The sequence below is a fragment of the Saimiri boliviensis genome, chromosome 7 (genome assembly GCF_048565385.1).
Source record: "Saimiri boliviensis isolate mSaiBol1 chromosome 7, mSaiBol1.pri, whole genome shotgun sequence".
Lineage (NCBI taxonomy): Eukaryota > Metazoa > Chordata > Mammalia > Primates > Cebidae > Saimiri > Saimiri boliviensis.
This window is the reverse complement of record NC_133455.1, coordinates 77,424,963-77,450,422: the sequence shown is the minus strand read 5'-3', so window position 1 is coordinate 77,450,422 and position 25,460 is coordinate 77,424,963. Positions and strand designations below refer to the sequence as shown.

The 25,460-nt window shown below is 38.8% G+C and overlaps 1 pseudogene; it reads right to left on the bottom strand.

Annotated features, from left to right (window-relative positions):
* Window positions 1–18,569: 18,569 nt before the first annotated feature.
* LOC104651136 (cyclin-dependent kinases regulatory subunit 1 pseudogene) lies at window positions 18,570–18,912 on the bottom strand (annotated as a pseudogene).
* Window positions 18,913–25,460: the final 6,548 nt, after the last annotated feature.

Below are 25,460 nucleotides of genomic sequence, written 5' to 3'. Positions count from 1 at the left end.
ACATCAGTCCAATTAAGGGTAAGTTAAGCACAACAGGTAATTTTATTCAATTATCAAGTCCAATGATGAGTCCCCTTTGAAGCACGGCTGGATCTGGCGGTCCTGTTTCTCACCATTTCCTGATACTCTTTAAGAGAAGTGGTTTCATTCTCAAGCGAGCCGTCTTCAAGTGGTAAAAATAATAAAATAAAATAAAGGAGAAAGAAAAAGATGGTATGAATACACATGCTACAAATCAACTACAAAAAGAATTCAGCTAGCTTTGGCATAAATATCCAAAGAATGACTTTGATCTGGGTTAGGTCTCATGCCAGTTCCTGAAACAGTCGTCATGGCCAGCAGAAGTGGGATTAGAACTGAGTACATGTACCGTATTTTCCAGAATAAGTCTATGTTTCCATAGCATGGAGACTTTTAAAAAAATAATTCAGACCGGGCGCGGTGGCTCAAGCCTGTAATCCCAGCACTTTGGGAGGCAGAGGTGGGTGGATCACAAGGTCAAGAGATCCAGACCATCCTGGTCAACATGGTGAAACCCCGTCTCTACTAAAAATACAAAAAATTAGCTGGGCATGGTGGCGCATGCCTGTAGTCCCAGCTACTCAGAAGGCTGAGGCAGGAGAATTGCTTGAACCCAGGAGGCAGAGGTTGCGGTGAGCCAAGATCGTGCCATTGCACTCCAGCCTGGGTAACAAGAGCAAAACTCCATCTCAAAAATAATAATAATAATAATAGTAATAATTCAATGGCTTCAAGAGAATGGAGATAAACTTCTCTCTAATGTTATAACCTGAGGTAATACTCCATAATAGTAAAGTCTTGCTCCATGAAGCCATTCAGAAATCTAGATTTCTCCTACTTTGTTTTCCTATCAGCCCCTAGTGTCTGTATGGTTGAACCTGGAGGAAAGCAAATTCATGCTCCAGCTTCCGAGAAAGAAAATAGAGCACAGATGAAGCATTCCTGCTGTCTTCAGGCCTCAGCCTAGAATTTGTATACTCTACTTTTGCTCACTGTCCCTTGGCCCAATCTTAGTCACATGGCCAATGCTAAATGCAAAGGAATTGGGGAAATGTAGTCTAGCTATGTTCCCAGGAAAAAACAGGGAGTATGAACAATAATAGTTTCCATACCATGGACCCAACTATGTGGCTTAGGAAGAGGTAACAAATGTCACATCCAACCCATGTAGAATGAATTCCCCATGGAAAGGAGGATTCCAATACCAGAAAACAGGGAACAGATGATGTTCAGGCAAAAATAACCGATGTACCCTACAGATAAGTACAGAATGGCACATTCAAGAACATGTTGAAAGTCAAGCATGGTCAAAAGAGCAGGTCTCAGGATCAAGCACTCTCTAGCCAACTAGGTCAATATTTCTGAGAGTGTGTGCTTCAGAAAGCTTCAGTAGTATGTAATGCAGGGGAAGAAAAAAAAAAATGTTATCTCTACCCTTCCGAGTTGTTAGTTGGGATGGATCCCTGTAACAAAAGACGGGCTAAAAAGAGAAAAGTAAACAGAAGTTTAATAACATGTATTCCTCATATATACATGGGAGATAACCCAAAGAAATAAGTAAATCTCAAAAGTGTGATTTTGAATTCAGGCTTAAATACCATCATCTGCTGAGAAAAGAAAGGAGGGTGTGGGGAAAAGGGTTGTTATGGAGAGATGCCCAGAAAAAGCAGAGTAAAGAAGCGTACATTAGTCTGTGCTCCTGCTGCTAATAAAGACATTCCCCGAGACTGGGTAATTTATACAGGAAGAGGTTTAGTGGACTCACAGTTCCACATGGCAGGAGAGGCCTCACAATGATGATGGAAGATGAAGGAAGAACAAAGGGACTTCTTACATAGCAGTGTGCAAGAGAACTTGTGCAGGGGAACTCCCATTTATAAATGCATCAACTCTCGTGAGATTTATTTGCTACCATGAGAATGGCATGGGAAAGACCCACCCTTATGATGCAATTACCTTCCACAGGGTCCCTGTTGCAACACGTGGGAGTTGTGGGAGCTACAATTCCAGATGAGATTTGGGTGACATCACAGCCAAACCATATCAAAGGGTAAGATTGGTTATGCAGATTTAAGTCAGTGTATTCTTCATTGATGAATGCAATTTAGTCATCCTTCTTTTCTTGGTAGAGATAGGGAGATATCCTTACTGATGAAATTTCCTTTATAAATATAAATTTCCCTTACGAAAGGACAACTTCTACTCTCTTTTCAGAGCTTTCCCTGAGTCTGCAGTCCCTCAAATTAATCAGCTCAAAATAACCTTCATGCCAAACAAAAATATTTTGGGGTATCATATTCTGGTCTCCTACAGTCATATTTTGGGGCAGCATATTTTGGTCTCCTACAGTTTTTCTTCATGCATATTTCTGACATATTTTTGGCTCCTGCAGTAACTTAATGTTATTCTTTTAAAAGAGACTTGTGGGCTTGGAAAACACAGGGTTAACCAAAATAAAGCAAATCAGTTTTTAGCACACTAATCTTCAAGTTGGCAACTTGTGCCAAGCTCCTGTAATGTCATTAAAGCATCAAGACATTAAGACTATTGCCAGCAGACCAAGACTGCAAGAAAGTCTGCCCTGGAGCAAGAGACAGACAAGTTTCGGGGCTGCAAAATGGTGGGCAGGGCCACCACTATGGGGTGGGGCTAGGACAGATACAGCAGGGTGACGACTGGAGCCAGCGGCAGTGGGGAGGATGAGATCAGTCAGGCCACTGTTGATGAGCTCAACCGTGAGGGGCCGGAGACAGAATTCTGAGCGATACCTGAGCAGTGACACAGTGGACATCAATTCATAACAAAATTCTCTCTTAGGTTAAGCTTCACTGGCGAAAGATAAAGCCTGATCTCAAATCTCGTGAATCCCATTCTCTAAAACTGTGCTATCCAATACAATGGCCACAAGTCCCTGTCCATTATGAGATTATCTAATAGGAAATCATTATATGCTACTGATCATTTGCAATGAAGTTACTGCAGATTAACAAACTGAATTCATTTTAATGCATTAAAATTTAAAAACTGAAAGAGCATAAAATATTTTTCTATTAAACTCAAATGTAGTGTTTTGGTAGGTCTGCATTTCACTTCAATCATTGAAAAATTAACATCTGAATTGAATTGTGCTCTCTCTATAAAACACATACTAGATTTCAAAGACTTAATATAAAAAAGAGTGTGAAATATCTTATAATTTTTGTGTTGATTATATGCTGAAATAATATTTCGAATGTATTAGTTTAAGTAAAATTATTTAAATTATTTAACGAGGCTTCCAGAAAATTTCAAGTTTCATATGTGGATAGTGCTGCCTCTGTCTTGTAAGATCAATTCCCCAAAAAGCAGGTCCTACTTCCCCAGATCACTTACGATGTCCTCAGATGCCCTCCAGATTCTTGTTACAAAGCTATCACAACTAATTAACAGACTTAAGGTAAAAGTTAAAAAAAAAAAAAAAAAAAAAGGAAAACCAATTAGAAAATCCATTAATTTGCATATTTCTGAACTTGAATCATTTGTTTCAACCCATTCTTCCTTTGCCTGCCTCATACAAATTAGTACCTGTCAACAAAAGTAATGTGTCTGAACTTTACAGGAATGCAAAAAATTCCCATGCTGTGTCTTTTCTAATGATAAGACAAGATCAAACAAATTTGCACCCCCAAAAATAAAAGACAGTTAAATCAAGATCTAAGATACATATTAAGTTAAAAAGTGACTGCCCTTCAAGCTAAGTCTCCAAACAGCACTTTAATTCTTTTGTTGGTTTCTATATTCAGACATCAGCCACATTCCAAAACAGAGAAATCAAGGAGATTGAAAAGGTCTATTTTATATAAACTTCATCTGTGAGCCTGACATAGTAAAATCAACCAGCATATACTGAGAAACTGTTCCATGTCAACACTTAGGGGCTTTCTAGGGTAAGCGCCTCCCCCCTGCTGATGCCCATGTGTGTCCCCATGTTTGTAGAACATGACTCTTTCACTCCCTAACCCCTGCTGACAGGGTGGGGGAGGAGGGTCTGTATCTGACCAAAGCTGGCCAAGCAGAATCCCTTCTTGGAATTTAGAATTGGAACACAGAAACTAGACTGCACTTAATTTTTGATTGAGTTAGGAGATCTGGAAATGCAGAGGCTGGGACCAACATGTGTGGACAGGAACACAGTAAGATAATCTACAGTAAGACCCAGGAAAAATAAAGTTGATGTACCAATAGGAGCAGAGTCAAGAAATCAACTCTTCTGAAAAAAAAAAAAAGCAAAGTAACCTTGGAGTCAAATTTTCTAGTCCTGGATCCAATACCAAATGACACATCTCTGTAATTATTACTCTACAGTTATTAGAGGTACCTTCAGACATTGAATACCTTCCTCACTGTTTTCTTTCTGAGCTTAGCTGGTTTGAATTAGTTTCTGTTCTGACAAAAAAGTGATTCCCCTCTTTATTCAACCAGGTACTGGTACTCCTTGTCCATTATGAGATTATTTAATAAGAAATTAATAAATGTAATTATAGGGAATTAATGATAAAATACAGTACCCTGTTAGAAAAGGGTTAAAAGCCGATTATCTAGAAATATTCTAAGTTAAATTTAAACAAATACATGTGGTAGTCATACACTCCTATTACTATATTAAAAGTGGAAAGAGGAGATAACAAAAGCAAGAGGAAGAAAATAAAAGGGGAAACCAAGGCAGCTTCTGACTTTTCAGTTCTTTTCTTCAGCACTGTCTACTCTTCTCCTTATTGTTTTTACAAAATCCTCCAACAAAAGATAAGCTGGATGAGAATCCGAAAAGTGGGAATGTACAAATTAGCAACTAGTTTGTAAGCATCTTATAGGAACTCAACATTATATAACATTGTTGGGAGAATCAGCAGGTTAAAAAGCATTAATTCTTATGTACAGAAAACTACAGTCTAGACAACAACGTAACTCCAGCACCAGAATCATTACATGAACATAGAAAATTGAGGTGATTGCCTTGTGCCTGAGTCCCAGAAAACATGCGTGGGTCTCATGGTATTCAGGTATTCAAGAGAAATATACAAGCAGAATCAGATCCACAGCCAAACGGAATACACAGACTTTCTAGGGGGAGACAAACTCACAGCAATGAAGGTAATACTGAGCATTAAGTCTGAAGAGCAAGTTAGAGAAAAGAGAAAGTCTGTGTCTTTATAGTAGAATGATTTATATCTTTCAGATATATGCTCAGTAATGGGATTGCTGGATCAAATGATGTCTTGTTCTAGATCTTTAAGGAATTACCACACTGTCTTCCACAATGGTTGAAGTAATTTACACTGCCAGCAACAGTGTAAAAGCGTTCCTATTTCTCCACATCCTCTCCAGCATCTGTTGTTTCCTTACTTTTTAATGATTGCCATTCTAACTGGCGTTGAGATGATATTTCATTGTGGTTTTGATTTGCATTTCTCTAATGACCAGTGATAATAAGCTTTTTTTCATATGTTTGCTGGCCACATAAATGTCTTATTTTGAGAAGTATCTGTTCATATTCTTTACCCACTTTTTGATAGAGTTGTTCTTTTCTTGTAAATTTGTTTAAGTTCTTTGTAGATTCTGGATAGTATGTTTATTGCAGCACTATTCACAATAGCAAAGACTTGGAACTAACCCAAATGCCATCCATGATAGATTGGATAAAGAAAATGTGGCACGTATACACCATGAATACTATGCAGCCATAAAAAAAGATGAGTTCATGTCCTTTGCAGGGACATGGATAAAGCTGGAAACCGTCATTCTCAGCCAACTAACACAGAAACAGAAAACCAAACACCACATGTTCTCACTCATAAGTGGGAGCTGAACAATAAAAACACATGGACGCAGGGAGGGGACTATCACACATCTGGGGCCTGTTAGAGGGTGGGGAACTAGAGGAGGGATAGCGTTAGGAGAAATACCTAATATAGATGATAGGTTGATGGGTGCAGCAAACCACCATGGCATGTGTATACCTATGTAACAAACCTGCATATTCTGCACATGTATCCCAGAATTTAAAGTATAATTGTAAAAAAACAGAAAACCTATTCAAGTGTACATGAAACATTTATCAAGATAGCTCATACATTGGACCATAATAAAAGTTTCAATAAACTTAAAAAAAAAAAGAAAGAAAGAAAGAAGAGAAAGCATTTCAGTGTAAAGATGAGAGGATGCAGATTGAGATAACCACGAAGGAGGAGTGGGCCAGGGTGAGCAGCTCGGAAGAAAGACTGAGACGAGCGAGAGCTAGTGCGGTGCCCTGTGGTTTGGGGCAGGGTAAGAGGTCTAGGGATGGGATGGCAGCTCCACAGGATGGTGGACTGACAGTGGACATTGTCTGAGGCACATAAAGTCCAGTGCCAACCCATAATCCCACACACGCTCAAAGGCAAAGTCTGCCCCCAACTAACACTTCTTGTCTTTAAATTACAGCTGAAAGTTTGCATTTTAGCCATTGTGTCTAGAGTTGGTTTACGTAGTCGAAGGCATTAATTTTAAAGATGAGGCTATTGAAGTCCAGAGAAGTTACGTAATTTGATCAAAGGCAAACTGCTAGTGGCAGAGTCAGGACTGAAATACAAATGTCCTGATAGTTAGTCCAAGTTTTCTATTGAAAACTTCCTTTTAAAGTCCAACTTTTATAAAAGTCTAACTTTTAGTATTGTGTTTTAAAATACAAATGTCCTGCTATTCAGTCCAAGTTTTCTATTGAAAACTTCCTTTTCCCTTCTAAGCCACTCTATTAAAAATTCATAGAGAGCTTTACACATACAAATTCTTTCAAACATATAACACCTTAATATCCTTTCACTATTTCCAACAATAGACCTGGGTTTTTTATCTCTCCATGTATAAAGAGAAGTAAAGTAAAAGAGGAAAAGGTAACTGAGAGCTGGATTGGTCAAAAGAAACCAGTGTGAAAGCAAAATTTGATCTGAATTTTGAAAAACAAGTTCAGTTTAGAAAGAGGGAAGAAAAAAGGAGATTCTCAGGAAAATAAAGAAGTTTCTCACTGAGTCAGCTGCAGTGGCTCGGGCCTGTCATCCTGGCACCTTGGGAGGTTGAGATACTTAAGCTCAAAGGTTCGAAAGCAGGCCGGGTAACATGGCAAAACCCCATCTATAAAAAATAGAAAAATTAGCTGAATGTGTTGGGCACACACTTGTAGTCTCAGCTGCTTGGGAGGCTGAGGTGGGAGGATTGTTTGAGCCTAGGAGGCAGAGGCTGCAGATCGAGCCATTGCACTCTAGCCTGGGCAACAAAGCAAGACTCCATCTAAAAAAAAAAAAAAAAAAAAAATTCTTGAGTGAGAAAGTGATTATGGAGGCCCATGTCTTGCAACAGGATGAAAGGAAAAGACAGAGTGAAAGAAGTGGAACAAAGAGAGAGGGAGGGGAAAGACAGAGAGGGAGATCCTCCAGTCACAAATTACAAAGGATACAAAGAGCTATCAACATCATAGAGCTGAACAACTGTTTGTTTGAAACTTTAAAAGGCAGAAATAGCAATGGTTAATGGTGGTTAATCACTGAAATATATTTGAAATTGTAAGAGGCAGGATCTTTCCTGATAGGAGTCCTAGTGAAATGCAATAATATTATTTATAACTTTGAATATTCTTCATGTTTTAAAATCCAAAGAAAGTCTGTCATACTCCAGTGATTCATTCCAACATTTGACGTTCCATTCTATAACCTGACCCCACACTTGCTTGCTGCGTCCCTCCATTCATCTCAAGGATTGCCTGAAATTCACCCAGAGAAGGAGTCCAGACATTCTCCTCTCTTATTTTTTAAAAATGATTGTTTTATCAAATAAATATATGTACATAGTTTTAATTATCAAATAGTAGCACAGTTATTAAATGATTATATCATTATTTTTAAGCCTGAAAACATTTTTGAAGCCTAAAAACAGAACTTCCACAAGTACCTCTCCTGCCTACTAGAGTCTCACCCATTACTATGGAAGAGTTTAGATGAGGCCAGACACCCACTTGTGTACCAGATCCCATCCCCTTCCACCTGCTCAGTTGATGTGCTCCAAAAAGCCTTCCGTCTTTCTTGTAGCATACTTATTTTCTCCCTCTACTGAATCGCTTTCATTAACATATAAACACATTAATTCTCCCATTTAAAAACAAACAAACAAACAAACAAAGATTTGCCTTGGTGCTATCTGCCTCCATCAGGTTCCAGTGATTTTCTCTGTGTTGCACATGTCCACAAAAACCACCCGATAGAGGTGCAGCATTCACCATCCTCCATTTCTCTCCTCCCATCTCTTTCCAACCCACCACAGTCAGTCTACCATCCCCACCACGCCACTGAATTGTTCTTGGTTTCACAATGACCCTCTTACACCAAAGTTCTCACCTAACCTGACCTGGCAGCAGCGTTTTCACTCTCCTCCTAGAAACATGCTCTCCTGATTCCTCTTCCCTCTCTGTTCATTCCTACTGAATCTTGCTGCCTCCTCCTCATCTCTGTGACCCCTAATTGTTGAATTTCCTCCAGATTCCATCCAGACCTCTCATTTTGACTGTACGTACTCCCTGTGTGATCCCACCCAGTCTCAAAGCTTTAAATTCCATCTACACATTGACAGCTGCCAAATTTATATCTCCAGCCTAGACATCTCCCCCTTATACTCCAGACTCATCGCTCTCCAAGTGTCTACTTGGATAGGACATTTTTTACTAGAATATCTAGTAGACAACTCAAACTTGATACATTCAATGCCAGGCAGTCTGCTTCCCATCTCACTTGATACAACTCCATTCTTCCAATTGCTTAGACGACAAACTCCAGAGTCATCAATAAATCCTTTTTCTCTCACCTCCTGTAACAAATCCATCAATGACTCTTATTAAATCCATCAATGACTCCTATTAAATGCATCAATGACTCCTATTAAATTTATCTTCAAATTATATCCACAATTTAGCCATTTATCACCACTCCACACTTTCCGCCATTATCATTTGTCTGGATCAGCTCAGTAGCTTCCAACCTAGTCTCCCTACTTTGCCCTTGCCCCCTTTTCAGTATAGTTTTAAAATAGAGAGGTCCTTTGAAAATATTAACCAGATCGCATTCCTCTTGCGTCTGCAATCCTCCAAGGGCTTCCTATCTCACACAGACTACAGGCCAAATTCCTTACTGAAACCTATAAAGCCCTTTCATCTGCTCCCTGCTGTCTAAGCTCACCCCCTTCTTCTTCCCCACCCCATAGCGTTAGACACATTGGCCTTTGGAACTTCTTGAACGTTCCTGGAATGATCTTGCCGTAGCATCTTGGCACTTGCTGGTTCTGCTGCCTGGACAGTTCATCCCCAAATATCTGCGTGGATAGTTTCTATATTTCTTTCAGGCTCTGTTTTTCAGTGATATTTTCAGTGAACATTTCCCTGACCTTAATGTCTACAATTTTCATTCCTTTTCCTGACCTAACCTATTACCTTTTCCTGCCTTGTTTCTTCTTTTTTTCCTTAACACGTATTACTATCTAACTTACGAAATTTTTACTTAGTTATCATGTTTATTGTTGTTCTTTTTCATTAAAATGTAGGTTCCATGTAAGCAGAGATTATTGTATATTTGGGGTCACTGCTATTTTTTTAGAACCTAAAACAGTACCTGTCCAGTGGAAATCATATTGAGTGTATATTACAATTCTATACTTTATAGACTGAGAAAATGATGCACAAAAAATTGGAATTGCTCATGTTGAATGGTGTGGACTGAGCTAGAACATGGGTCCTCACTCTCAGCACTGAATTCCTTCCACAATACCAGGATATTTTCCACCGTTGGATTTAAAATTTTCTACATAAACGTCTTTCCACATGAGAGAAATCAATTGCAACCAGCAAATGAGAAATATGTTTCCTCAAATTGGCCCTGCTCATACATTTAAATTGTTGTTGTTTTTTTTTTTTTTACAAGCACGTTAAAATAAACACACAAGGATAATCAGTGCAACATTATATGTAAGATCAGACATTGGGAAATTGTAAATGTCTATCAATAGAAGACTGGTAAATGAATAATGTTGCATCCATATAATGAAATGTTTCTACAGAAATGAAAAATATTGAGGTAGATCCATAAGTACTGCTTTGAAAAATCATATCTTCAAGATTTATTACATGTTCCATAATTTCTTAAACACAATTCCAAAGTCCAAAATACTCTAGAAATTAAAGAGTTTTTTTTTTTTTTAGAAACTTAATTGGTGGCAAAACATGACCAATCCTATGCTCACTTGGCATCAAATACTGACCTGACATGAGAATATGTAAAGTCTTAATTTATCTCACTTGGTGTGAATAGAATATTCATATTTTCTAGTTCCAAAAAAAATTAATGTGTTTAATTATAAGGTGCTGCCCCAGACCCCACTAGCAGTATTATATGACATTTGCCATGTGTACTGTATTACAACTCTAAAATCCAAGATTCTGAACTCTCCACAAGGAATTATGACCTACACTAAGGGATGTCTTAATCTAATCGTTAATCAATACACCAACTGAGTTTGCCCATGTACTAATACTCTGAAGTGTTACCTAAGAGAAATACCATCAACCATATCTGATACTTAAAAAACAGTTGATTCTAACATTTGCTTAGAGCAAATATGAAAGATCACTTTTCATGGTTTTCATAATTAATGTAAACTTCAGAGAATTTTTCTGAGCTGTGGATCAATCCATTGTCCAATAATACCAGGATATTAACCAACAGAATTTAGCTCAGAAGGGCCCTAGGGAAGGACTAGGTTTTCATTTATAGCTATTCAGAGGTAAGTACACAGATGGGTTTCAATAAATAATTAATTATAATGGAACTAGGGTTCTCTAAAGTGGGTTGAGTATAACACTAAAAGTATTACAGTGAGTTTATCTAAGGTTGTACCTACATTAAGAAGTCAAATCCCCATGTAATAGGTTTGATGGTGTTTAGTCTACATTAGGTATGATTTTAGAAGTCAAGTACTCTCATGTCAGATATTTTCCAAATTACACTTTCAGACTAGAAACCACGTCAGAAACCTGAATTGATTGAGACATTAATTACCCCAATCAAATATTCTCCTCGCTGCTAGCTTTCTTCTGTTCTATGTCTTCCCACTGGGATTATATTGGTATGCTTTGGGAACACTGAAGACTGGGAGAGTCAAATAAGATAATTACCTGCAAATTACTGAATACAATGGTGTTCTGGACATCTTGAGTTATAAATTGCCCGAAAGACATGAAGCAGTTGAGTTTTGTTTTTTTTTTCAGTCCTCAAAAAGCAGCATTTTGTCCCAAGTGTATAGCTTAGAACCTCAGGTACCAGTGATATTAGATAGTGAGAGCTAATAACTATGAGGAAATGGCTTCTAAGTAATGAGACAAAAAATACCTGAATAAATATTTAATATAACAGGTGGTAATAAGGAAACTCTGGAAGCACTCAGCCAAGAAGGCAAGCTATTCCCAGTTAAAGACAGGAAGAAGAGGGAACCCTCTGCATCTGGCCACAGCAGGCATTCCCAGAAGGCTGTCAAAGACATCTATGGCAGAACAATGGAGAGAGTCTGGCTAGAGGAAAAGTGCACCTCCAGCATGTTAAGAATGGAGAGAGACGTGGGATTTTAAAAGTGTGAAATGCTTACATTATTTTCAGCACAAAATCATGTAGCAGTCTAAACATTTTCAAACATGTATTTCTCAAAATGCTTTTTCCATAGAATAAGTTTTTTTTCCCAAAATCTGATTTGAACAAATCAACTGAAAAAAGAAAACCACATATTTTGAAGCACAATTTGAGTAAAATTGAATAAGAACTGATTATTAGATAAAACCAAAGAAATGTTAATATTGTTAAAGGTGATAATGGCATGGTAGTTACAGGAAGATGTCCATGTTTTCAGGAGATGCATATAGGTTGAGCGTTACTAATCTGAACATCTGAAACACAAAATGCTCCAAAATCCAAAATTTTGGGGGCACTGAAATGAAACAGTGAAACCTTTGTTTTCTGATGATTTCAGTGTATACGAACAGAACACAATTATTTAAAATATATAAGATTACCTTCAGGTTACATGTATAAGATATATATGAAACGTAAATGAATTCCATGTTCAGGCTGGGGTCCCATCCCTGAGATAGCTCATTATGATATGCAAATATTCCAAAATTTTTAAAAATCTGAAATACAAAACACTTCTGGTCCCGAGTATTTTGGATAAAAGATACTCACCTGTACTAAAGTATGTCAGATGACGTGCCAAGGGATTTATTTAAAATACCTCAACAATAAAAACAATAACAAAAAAGGAAAAACTAAAATAACATGATAAAAGTTTGATAAATGCCATTTCTAGGCGATATACAAGGTGTTTCCTCCACTCACCCTCTGCAATGTTCTTGATCCATGTCTCTTGTTTTGCTGAACTCCTTTTTATCCTTCAAGACCCAGTTCAAAGACCACATTCTCCGCAAACTGGTCATTGCCAGAAAACTATATGGAATGGTTAAATAGACCAGGTCATAACCACTGGGTCAGTGAAAGCAAAATAAGTGCTCAGGAATTGTTTTCTTCCTCAGAGACTCCCTTACCTAGTTATAACTGATGCATTTATGGGACATTTGAAGTTGAAAAGGAAGGTCTACTGCGGAAAAGCATTACCAGTCTGTTCACAGCAGTGGTTCTCAAAGTGTGGACTCTGAGCCAGGAGCCTCAGCATCATCTGGTGATATAGTTTGGATATTTGTCCCCTAAAAATCTCGTGGAAATTTAATCCCCAGTATTAGAGGTTGGAGGTGTTTGGGTCATAAGGGTAGAGCCCTCATAAATGACCTAGCACCATCCCCTTCATGATAAGTAAGTTCTCGCTGAAAGTTCACCCAAGATCTGGTTGTTTAAAACTGTGTAGCACCTCCTCATTCTCTCTTGCTCCCACTCTCACCTGTGACTCACCTGCTTCCCCTCTGCCTTCCACCATACTCTAAGCTTCCTGAGACCCTTACCAGAAGCAGATGCTGGCACCATGCTTTCTATACACCCTGCAGAACCACGAACCAATTAAACCTCTTTTCTTTGTTAATTACCCAACCTCAGGTATATCTTTATACAACATCAAAGTGGGCTAATATATCCAGAAACTTGCGAGAAACGGAAAGATCTCAGGTGCCATCAGACCTATGAATCAGAACCTCTGGTGGTAAGACTCTGTTATCTGTGTTTTAACAAGCCCTCCAGGTGATTCTGAGGCATCTCGAGTTTGAGACACATGGGGTTACAGTAAGATGAAAAGAAGTCAAGATGGTCAGGAATGGAATTCGTTTTCAGTTGTAAATTTCCTGGTTGAAAGAGGGAAAGTGTTGAAAACTGAAATATTTTAGCCTCATTAGCAGAAACTATGGATTAGCTACTGTGTTATGTCAGTGCCATGATGACTAAGGGCAGCAGTTAACATCCTGGGTGAATCTTCCTGAAAAAGAAAGTGGAGGCCCTTTCTATGTGGATGTCAGAGACCTTCAGAAGATGAGTGAATATACAACTTGTAGCCCATGTTTCATCAGACCTCTGTCCATCTCTGTGCCCATATTTTACCTTACAAATACTTCTGAGTTGTCATTTATCAGTGTTGTAGTTAGGTATCTCTTGGTTAGACAGGGATCTTTTCAAGGGCAAAGTCCACACCATTCATCTTTACGTCCCCAGTCCCTGGTACGGGAACTGGCATCATTAGATCGTACACATTATTTGTTGAAAGAATTAATGGAAAAGAGGCATTAGAATCAGTGTGAGATCTGCAGTTTCTGCATCTCCCATCTCCCCATCAGACTTATTGCTCACCCTTAGAGAGAAATTGTTAAACGCTATTCACGAGCTAGCTCTCTCATCCTAGTCTGTAAAAAACAGTGCCCAAGTTTAAGCACTCCAAAACATTCATTCTTCATACAACATTATCTCCATATTGCTTTGTTCTTGTCTGGGCCTGATCGTCTACCTCTTGGCCAACTTCTATTTTCCTGTATCCTCAGGACCAAAAGATGTCTCTAAATTCTATCTCTTCTCTGGATGTTTCCTATACTTCCTTGTCTCCAAGCTTTTCTCTAAACTCAGGACTTTCCTTTTAGCCTTCTCAAGGGGTGACTCTTCATTATCCTCTAATCATGCATCACAAGGTTGGGAGATGGGGTTGGTGTCCTACCTGCTCCCCATTATCATTCCAGATGATTAGTTCTCCTTCCTTTTATTAAAAACTACCTCTCTGGGGTCCATGTCACTTGGCTGTACCAATCCTCCCTTTTCTCTTTTCTCTTTATTGCCATCTACTGTCAGCCTGCCCAACCTCCTTCACCCACTGAAGACTGATGGTTCAGTGTTGTTTCCCACTCAAGATCTGTCTTCATTTTTGACCTTCACATCTCTAAAACCATCCACTTTTAAAGTGAGACTTTAGCCTGTATGTGATCCATCCAATTTAAACATTTCTCCTGTGTGATGAGCCCCCTCCCTCCGTATTAGTCCATTCTCATGCTGCTGTGAAGAAATACCTAAGACTGGGTAATGTATTTAAAAAAGAGGTTTCATTGACTCACAGTTCCGCATGGCTGGGGAGGCCTCAGGAAACTTAGAATCATGGTGGAAGGCAGCTCTTCACAGGGCAGCAGGCTGATCAAAGGGGGAAGCCCCTTATAAAAGCATCAGATCTCATGAGAATTCACTCACTATCATGGGAACAGTATGGGAAAAACTGCCCCCATGATTCAATTATCTCCACCTCATCCTGCCCTTGACACATGGGGATTATTGCAATTCAAGGGAAATTTGGGTAGGGACACAGAACCGAACCATATTATTCTCTATCAGTTATGATCAATTACTATTGTTCAACCATTCTTTGGCCTTATTGGAATCCCCAAATCTATTGCCTCTTCAACTTTTGTCAAACCAATTAGCATCTTTTTTCTTTACTTGCCTCTTATCCATTTGATGACTCTCCTGTCTGTCTTTTAGTAACATCACTCAAACAAAGCCATCAACTCCTTCCCTGCCTGCACTCAGGCATATATTTCTGTTGCAGAAAGTCACACTATAAACTCATAATCACCAATTTCAATGGGCCATCCACACAGAAGTCATCAGATTACATTTCTCTGGTCAACCTAACCACCCCACAATAAAATGTTCAAAATGCCTCGACTTTTAAAGCTTTGTCCTTCCTCTCTCCTCCTCTTTCCCAGAAAACAACCTTTCTTTCTACTTAACAGATAGAAGAAAAATCTCAGATACGGATGCTGTTAGGGTTGAATTGTGTCCCCGCCCCCAAATTCTTATGTTGAAGTCCTAACCCTCGTTGTCTCAAAATGTGACTGTATTTGGACATAGAGCCTTTAGGGAGATAACTAAGATAAAAATGAGAATGTATGTGTGGTCTTTAATTCAATATGACTCATGTATTTTAAAGAGGTAATTAGGATACAGACACATGGGGAAAAGACCATGTGAAGACAGGAAGAGGAGTCATCTGCAAGCCAGGGAGAGAGGCCTCAGGAGAAAATAACCCTGCCAACACCTTAGTCTCGGTCTTTCAGCCTCCAGAATTGTGAGAAAATGAGTTTCTATTGCTTAAGCCATGCTTTCGGTGGTATTTGTCACAGTAGCCCCAGCAAATTAATATAAATGCCCTCTTCTTCCAACAACCAAGATATAAACCTACCTACACCTTAACCCTCTTTCCTCTACTGTTATTCTGTAACAATAGAGGCATTCCCACTCTTCCTTTTATACTTGCTTTGGACTTCATCCTGTCCACCTCACCCCTCACCTGAAACTCTTCGCACAAAACGATGAAATATCTCATTCCTCCTTTATAGTCAACACCCTCCCTCACTAGACCTTTCCAACTGCCTTATAAATCTGTGCAGAAGGCCTCTCCCATTTAAATATAATAATAACCTCTTTTAACCTCAGGTTTCTCTCCAGGTTCTATTCTATCTCTCTCATTACAGCCAAACAGAAACAAAACAAAATAAAAACCATCTAAGTTTTGTCTTAATTTCCTCATCCAACAATCACAAGTCAATCTATTTCAGTTTAGTTCTCATCATGCAACTTGCTGAAAACAGCAATGACCTCCCTATAATAAAGCCAATACGTATTTTCTAGTCTTCATTTTGCCTGACATCTCTTCCACCCACTCTGGAAATGTTCTGTCTCTTGTTTTCAAGGTCCAGTTGCCTCCTGATTTTCTTCCTACTTTTCTGGCTGCTGCTTTTCTTCTTCCTTTTCATCTCCTTCTCTTTTATCCACCATTCAAACTTGGAGCTCCTCTATGTTCTGTCCTGGGTTTTCTCTTCTTCCTCAAGAATTACGGTCATATATATATATACATACATACATATATATATATGTGTGTATATATATACACACATATATATATTTTTTTGAGGTGGAGTCTCACTCTGTTGCCCAGGCTAGAGAGCAATGGCATGATCTTGGCTCACTGCAACCTCCACCTCCCTACTGAAGCTGGAGCAGCCACAAGAAACAGACCTCTCGGATACCGAACTAGGAAGGAAGAGGTGATTTATTTTGGCTGAGAGCAAGGTGACATATTTGTCTAACAACCAAGCTCCCCTAACAAAGAGAAGCTCTGCCTCTATATAGGCTTACAACTCTAGATATTACACGTGAAAGGGTCTTGGTCAATGGAGTAGGAGTGGGGTGGGGATTTGATGTTGTTTAAGTAAAAACAATGCCTTCCAGAGAGATTCCCCCATACTATGCCTGCTACCTATAGGAAGGCGACTAAGGGGCACCAGTTAGCTAGCCTTTCGTTCTATTGAAATGCAGTGTGAAAGTCAAGAGGGAGGTGATCCTAGATGCATGGGTCTCCTTCCTCACTACAACCTCTGCCTCCCTACAACCTCCGCCTGCCAAGTTCAAGTGATTCTCCTGCCTCAGCCTCCCAAGTAGCTGGGACTACAGGCACTTGCCACCATGCTCAGCTAATATTTTGTATTTTTAGTAGAGACAGGGTTTCACTGTGTTAGCCAGGATGGTCTGAAATTCCTGACCTGGTGATCTGCATGCCTCAGCCTCCTAAAGTGCTGAGATTACAGGCGTGAGCCACCACGTCCTGCCATATTTCTTCTTATATCAGACTTATAATGTTTCCCTGTTGTCCACCGTAAGTTATTTAATACCCACCACATTCACCCCCACCTCTCTTCAGCCTCTTTGTTTCTTTCACATAACTCATTTTTTTTTCTGAATATCCTATGATTTAACACCTCTTTGTCTTTCCTCGGGCTGTTTTTCCTACCTGTAAATACCCTTCCACTTTCTCCAACTTCCTTATGTTTAAATTCTACCCATCTTTTAAGTCTAAACTCAAATATCACCTCCCTGAACTCCTTCTCATCCTTCCATGACAAGCACTCTCACTCACTGTGATTCACTAGGATTTTGCTTTGAATTCCTTGCTTTCCTTATTACATCATTTTCTGGGAACAAGCCCGCAAAGAGCAGGAGCCCTGTCATTTTATTCTTGTCTTAAACAGCACCTTTCAAAATGGCTTTCATATAGTAAGAGCTAAATGACTACCAGTCTCTTCATGTCAGGCCATAGTGGATTTTTTTCCACTCTGAAAATCTATAGAATTTATTTTATGGCTGTTGATCATAGGCAGCCCTTTAATTATTTTATGGGTTCATGTGTGCTAGCTGCCCCCTACTCAATATGAATGCTTCTCTAGGACAAAGTTGTATTTCATATTTCTATACACCCTCCACAGGAACACTCTTCATCCAAAGCACCCTTCTTTTTATAGAGGGGTGCCTGTGATGTCGCTGTTTCTAAATGGTCCATGCATCATATACAAATGAATGACTTCACAGCTACATTTGTTGAAGAAGCCATACTAATTTCCCAAAGAAGTAAAATAATATTGATTAAACCAAAATGGCACTGAACTCAATTTTTTACAAAAAGTTGGTTAAATTAACTCTCACTGATATTTCTATCTTTTAAAGGCATTTCCACCAAATTTTCTACATAACACAATTGTCCTTAAAACTAGGAAGTTCTCAAAATGGAGCAATACTAAGATCAAAGTAAAATATTTTATATTTATATATATATATTAGATTATAAAAACTTCCTCTTTAATCAAGGTTTATGACATGAACAGATTTCTTGAATAAAATGGAAAGCTTCCAGTATGCTGAAACGTAAATCCACAAGTCACCATACATACAACACCCGGCAGAAAAAAACAAAAACAAGTTTACACGATCCCTGTAACAGCCATGGTCTTAATCTCAGATGCTTCCTCCATCTGCCAAGTGTGTTCTGGATACACAGCACACTGTGGCTTCTAGGGTCACACTCAGCTGAGGTTGTGCGTCCACAGAGCACTCACCAGGCTGGGCTATGGTGGTGGTGGCTCTACTCAGAAAGCAAAGCAGTCACCAGCACATTCACACAGTGTATTGAACGTCTTTTAAATATCAAAGTGAGAAACAAGAAGGCAACACAATAATGTCATCAGAAAGATGTGAGGAAGTAAGGACAGCTGGGTAAAGCTTGAGGCTGAAAAGTGGCTTGCCAGCTTCATTTCTTCGGCTTCTTGGGTAGTGGGCACCGGAACTGTAAGATGTGAGGTTCTGGTTCATGGATCATATAATGGACCCAACCCTGACTCTGCTGAACGCCAAGATTCCTCCATTCAGATTCAGACATCAAATGGGTTTTAGGGACCAGCTTGGCTATGTCCTTGAGCAGCATGACATGCCGATACTCAAACTCCTCGTCATCATATTTGTCCGAATAGTAAATTTGTTTGTGCGACATAATCGTTCCCTCTGCTAGCATTCAGCCCTGCGCCGCCAACCTCCAAGCAACTCCCAGCAGCACCAGCAAAATATTTTAAGTAAAAATTGTCTTAGGCCAGGAACAGTGGCTCACGCCTGTAATTCCAACACTTTGGAAGGCTTAGGCGGGAGATCACTTGAGCCCAGGACAACATTAGATGCAGTCTCCACAAATACTTTTTTTGAATAAAATTATCTGGGCATGGTGACACTGGCCTGTAGTCCCAGCCTCTCCGGGGGGCTGAGGCAGGAGAATTGCTTGAGCCCAGGAGGTTGAGGCTGCAGTGAGCTGTGATCATGCTATTGCCCTTCAGAGTGAGACCCCCATCTGCCAAAAAGAAAAAAAAAATCACCTTATGAATAAGGGCTATAAGCTCCTATCTCATTTTTGTCCTACCCTTTCTTCCAGTCTTTAAGACCTACTGCAGTAACAAGGGAAACTGTCCTTGCAAGCTCTGAGCAGCTATTTGTCCTGTTGGTGCCTTAAGTAACTCGTCTTGTTCCTTTGTTTGTTTTTCATTGGTTGTAAAATTGAAATTAGTCATCATGGGAGAACATTTAAAGTAGGAGAGAAAGTGGGCAGAAGTCAAGGAATGCAAACATCTGAGAAACACTACATAAGAGGAACTTTCTATAGAATTAGGCCAGATACCACAAATTTGCCTCTGGGGAAATTTCCAGGTCACACTGAGAATATCCAAACCTACTGAAACCTAAGATAAGAACCAGGCAAAGCTTCACCAATATAACATAGTTTATTTAGTAACCTGGGCATAAAAAGTATATTAAAGAAAGATAGGAAGAACTAAAATATGAAGTGCTGTGAAGGAAATAGGTATCATTTAAATGTTAAATAATTCTAATTGTAGGCATATGTAAAAAACTATATAGCATTCTAGTGTCTTCTAGCTTTATTATGAATGAATGAAGCAGTGTTTTTAATTTTTTTTATTCCTAATCCATTCAAAAAATTTTACAATTTTGGTTTAATAACAGTTAGCAATATGATCAAGTCCATGACATTCCTGCAAAGATAACACAATTATTTAGGGCTGCAAAAATGGAAAACTGTACTTTGATGCCAGAGTGATTTGGATTCAAATCTCACCTCCTCTATTACTGGTTGTATGATCTTGGCCAAATGATTAATTTCTCTGAGTCTTAGTTTTTCATCTGTTTAAGAGGGATGCTTTATTAACAAATGATCTCTCATATTGTTGTAGAATTAAATAAGGTAATTTTATAAAATGCCTGGTACATGTGGTATTATTTATTCATAATAAATGGTTGGCTGGGAGTAGTCGTTTATGCCTGTAATCCCAAAACTTTGGGAGACTGAGGTGGATGGATCACTTGAGGTCAAGAGTTTAAGACTAGCCTGGTCAACATGGAAAAATCCCGTCTCTAATAAAACGACAAAAAATATTAGCCAGACCTGGCAGTGACCACCTGTAATCCCAGCTACTAGAGAGGCTGAGGTATAAGAATCGTTTGAACTCAGGAGGTGAAGGTGGCAGTGAGCCAACATTGTGCCGCTGCACTCTAGTCTGGGCAAAAAGTGAGACTATGTCTCAAAAATAAATAAATAAATGGAAGATAAATTTTAAAAAAATAAATAAATAAATGGAAGACACTTTTGTTATTAGTGAAAAGAAACAGACGTTATAATTCCTTATGAACCATATAATATTATAGTTACTGGAAAACAAAAATCAGTCAAATGTTTAATTTGTATGATGCAAAATTAGGCTGACTACATTTTTTTTTACTAAATTGCTTAATTTTTATAAAACTCACTGGATTTAGTTTTGGTTTTGAATAGAAAGTTCCTGTGTCCCTGGATATGTTAAAATCAGCCTGGATATAAATGCATCAAAAACACATCTCATACTTTTTTGCTTTATAAGACAAGCTTAATAAATGTTAGTTGATCTTAATTGAACTATTCTCAATGTCAGGACAATACCTAAAATTCATGGTCCTAGGGAAATTGCTGAACTGTTATTGAGTCAAACAATTTTTTATTTTTATTTTTATTTTTATTTATTTATTTATTTATTTATTTAGACAGAGTTTTGCTCTTGTTATCCAGGCTGTAGTGCAATGGCACGGTCTCGGCTCACCGCAACCTCCGCCTCCTGGGTTCAGGCAATTCTCCAGCCTCAGCCTCCTGAGTAGCTAGGATTACAGGTACCTGCCACCATGCCCAGCTACTTTTTTGTATTTTTAGTAGAGACGGGGTTTCACCATGTTGACCAGAATGGTCTCGGTCTCTTGACCTCGTGATCCACCCACCTTGGCCTCCCAAGAGTCAAACAATTTAACAATAAATATATACTTAATTCTCAGAGGTTGTGTGGCATTTTGCCAGGTATTCCTGAGAGCTGTTAAAGAAAAGTTATGGTTTCAGCATTCAAGGGGCTTAAAATTCTTTTCACCACCTTTTATTTTTTTTTCTTTTGAGACAGAGTCTCACTCCACCACTCGGCGCCAGGCTGGAGTGCAGTGGCGTAACCTCGGCTCACTGCAACCTCCGCCTCCTGGGTTCAAGCCATTCTCCTGCCTCAGCCTCCCGAGTAGCTGGGACTACAGGCACGTACCACGACGCCCAGCTAATTTTTTTGCATTTTTAGTAGAGACGGGGTTTCACCATGTTGGTCAGGATGGTCTCGATCTCTTGACCTCGTGATCCGCCCCCCTCGGCCTCCCAAAGTGCTGGGATTACAGGCTTGAGCCACCGCCCCTGGCCTTCACTACCTTTTTGAGGTATAATTGTCATACGGTAACTTCAACGTATTTAAAATGCACAATTTGATAAGTTTTGACACATGAAAAACTGAAAACACCTGTGAAACCATCTCTAACATCAAGAAAGTGAACACATGATTTACCACCAAAAGTTTCTCCTGTCCCTTTATAATTCCTCTGTCTTGTACCACACTTTATATGAACATATGCTTTCATTTATCTTGAGTGAATACATAGGAGTAGAATAGCTGGATCATAAGTAAGATGCTATTTTTTTAAATTCTGACAATAAAAGATAATCTTTTTTGAAAAAAAAAAAGCAAAAGAAAGAAAAAAAAAAGATGAAGGAGAGGTAGAAAAAGGAAGAGGAAGAGGGAGAGAGAACGGGAGTGTTGCTTTATTGCCCAGGCTAGAATGCAGTCTAAAAATGGGTATTGAAAACCTCTTTTATGCCAATAGTTGTGGTTAATAATGGAGACAGGAAAAAAATGAGGGAAGAAAATAACAAACAAGCAGCCAACCAATATTTCATTTAAATCTGGGAGTAGGTGTGATGTGGTGCTGATAAGAGTGTATATTTTGTGTATTTAAAGTGGAGAGTTCTATTAATGTTTATTAAGGTTACTTGTTCCAGATCTAAGTTCAAATCCTGGATATCCTTGTTAATTTTCTGTCTCGTTGATCTGTCTAATATTGATGTTAAAGTCTCCCACTATTATTATGTGGGAGTAAGATGCTATTTAACCTTTAAAGAAGCTGCCAAGCTGTTTTTCCAAAGTGGTTATACCATTTTATATTCCCAGGAGCAGCATATGAGAGCTCCAGTTCTTCTATATCCTCCTCAGCTCTTGGTATGGTCACTCTTATAAATTCTGATAGATATAGTTGTATCTCATTTTGATTTTAATTTTCATTTCAAGGGGCTTAAATTTTGCTGATTAGATAAAAACGTCATGAATGCAAATATATGGAAACATATAAACTGTGAGTGATTGTTAAGGAGGTTGGGTCAAACACTTTAGAGTATAGGAAGTCATCATGGGAGGAGGAGAAAAAAGATGTTAAACATTCATATATAAAAAAAAGGAAAAAACAGTAATGGAAAACAGGAGGGAAGAGATTATTATTACAGTAAATTAAAGCTTATCCCTAGACCTAGAAGTCACCAGAAAGAGTGATAAGATAGAATAAAAGATGGAAAGAAAGTAAGAATAGATACAAACAAAATGTGAGATAAACTCTGAAGTCGGGACCTGTAACTTGAAAAGCCACTTGAAAGTTGGGCAGAACTGTCATGTTTCTGGCAATACAGAGAAGTTGTGCAGTGCACTGGGGCAGGTGTGACCCTGAGTTGCAGGCCGAGTTTTACTTCCAAATTCACATGCATATGCACTCCAGTAGATTACATGATTTTTCTATTCTTCAGTTGCTTCATTTATAAAATAGAATAACCATTTTGAAAGAGGGATTTCAAAGTCTCCTCCAAACCCATATTTCCAAGTAAATTAAGGTTTGGTGTATTTACAGGAAATTGACATACTTAATCAGTTTCTTTAATACAGCTGGAATCAGATTTTTTTTAAACCTGCCATACAGTTTTGAATTATATATAAAGGTATGTAGATGGGCAAATGTGTCCCCTAAATTCATCAGAAAAGAAATGATTGCACAAATTTGCATTGTGATGTTTCAACCTAGACGTCACACTTCACTTTACAAGAAATAGTTCATTTTTGCTTTTTTCTTCTTGGCTGTTTATTTCTAATCCTAGGTAATGAAGCTACATACTGAGTTCTGAGTGATTTGCCTGGTTATGCAAAAATAAATGTCTAACATATATTTATTAGCTCTGAATGTCAAAGCAGAAAGAAAGATACAGTTCTAACCATGGCTATGGATTTATTCACGTACTATTACTGAGGGCCAACTATAGTCCATCAGGCATTGTTCTAGACACTGAAGATACAGCAGGGAATAAAACACAGTCTCTGCCTTCATGTAACGTGTGTTCTAGTGGCAGGAGACACTGTCAACAAATACATGAATAGATATATGAATGACATATACAGGTGGCAATTAGTGTTAGAAAAAAAAATAATGAGAGACGGTATGGGGTGAGTGGAGAAGAGGAAGGTCAGGCCTGATATTTGATCAGAGACCTTAAAGAAATGGGATAGAGAAGTATTTGGATGGCGAATACTGGCAGCAAAGCAATACATGCACATATGTGTGTTATTTCTACAGATTCAATTTTTCCCTTTATAAAATTTGCTTTCAATTACACATTTTTGTAAATTACAATATCTCCTAGGGAACACTAGTATAAATTGTTTACTTCAAAAACTCGTTAAACGTCTATTTTCTAGAAGCTTAAAATATAACTAAAACAATAGGGTATATATGGAAAATTTAATGCAACTGCTATATGAGAAAGTTCACTTTATGCTGGATGTTGAGAATTTCAATGGGATTTGAGTGTAGCAAGATTTCCATATGTAGAGATTGTGGAACCAGAGTCTTCTCCAGGAGAAGACTGGAATTAATATAAGAATATAGATGGTTGGAAAAAGATTAAAGCCATTCACAGTACTATAGCTGAGAACTCCCTGACTGTGAAATCTGCGTAAAATTGCCATGAATCCCCTTTTATTTTATGCCCAATAGCACCCAAAGCTCTCTCCTGCCTCTTGTGTCTCTTGGGCCTTGTCTTTGCACAATGCCTCTGTCCTACACTATAAAGAACCTAACCTAAAACTGAGCCTCTCCTTTAGATCCACGACAACCCTCATTCATATCACGCCTTTTGGAGATAAGCAGATTTTTCTATAAATTGGATGATGAAGTGTGGAGAGGGTCACACAGGGCACTGAATAGCCCTTCCTCCAACTTGACGGCTTTATCCTACCTCCCTTGTGTCCGTCTCTGCTGCTCCTTTCTGCTCCCCACACTCTGCTGAACCAGGAGTGTCAATTTCTCTGCATTGTGCTTGGCAGCTTCCGAATCCCCTGAGATCTGGATGTCAGCTGACACCCCAGCCATTGGGGAACCCACTTTTTGCCCGAAATACATATTGAAACATCTTCCAAATACTGACGTTTTCCTCTGTAGGAAGAATGTTGGTGCCGGTTGTTAAGATAATACTGTTAGCTCATTATAAGTTTGCTTGGAGCTGCAAAAGGTGATATAAAAGGACACTAAATTGGTTCAGGATGAAGAGGGTGAAGTGTGAACAATATTTGCTTGAGGCCAGGTGTCCCTAACCAATAGGATCATTTATCCTGCCTCTAAGCCTCCAACCTTGCTTTTGCCACACCCCGCTCTCCCAGCATGAGCTGGGGGAAGGCTAGAGAACTCAGAACTGTTGCTGCCAGCGCTGCTCCCCATGTCACACACTCCCTTTCTCCTCATGGAAAAGGATATGATTTTAACTTTTCAAAGTGACCAGGGTCAACTAATCTGAAGCAGGTCTTGGAGGACGAATATTAGAAAATAGCTCTGGAATGTGAAAGCTTGCCAAAGGGAAAAGAAAAACTTTTGGTGGAAGTCCAAACTGAGTCCGAGGCCTGGGGGAAAATCAAGCCCATCGTGGATGTCTAGGTGGTCAGAGATTTAAACAGTTGGAAAACAGGCTTCAGAAGTAGGAGACAGAAATGAAAAGATTGAGGGAGAGAAATATCATCACTAATGAACTAAGGTTAAGAAATGGAAACGTGTTAATGGAAACTGGTGTTCAAGGTAGTTACTGAATAACCAAATAACACACCTGGAATCAGCTTCTTG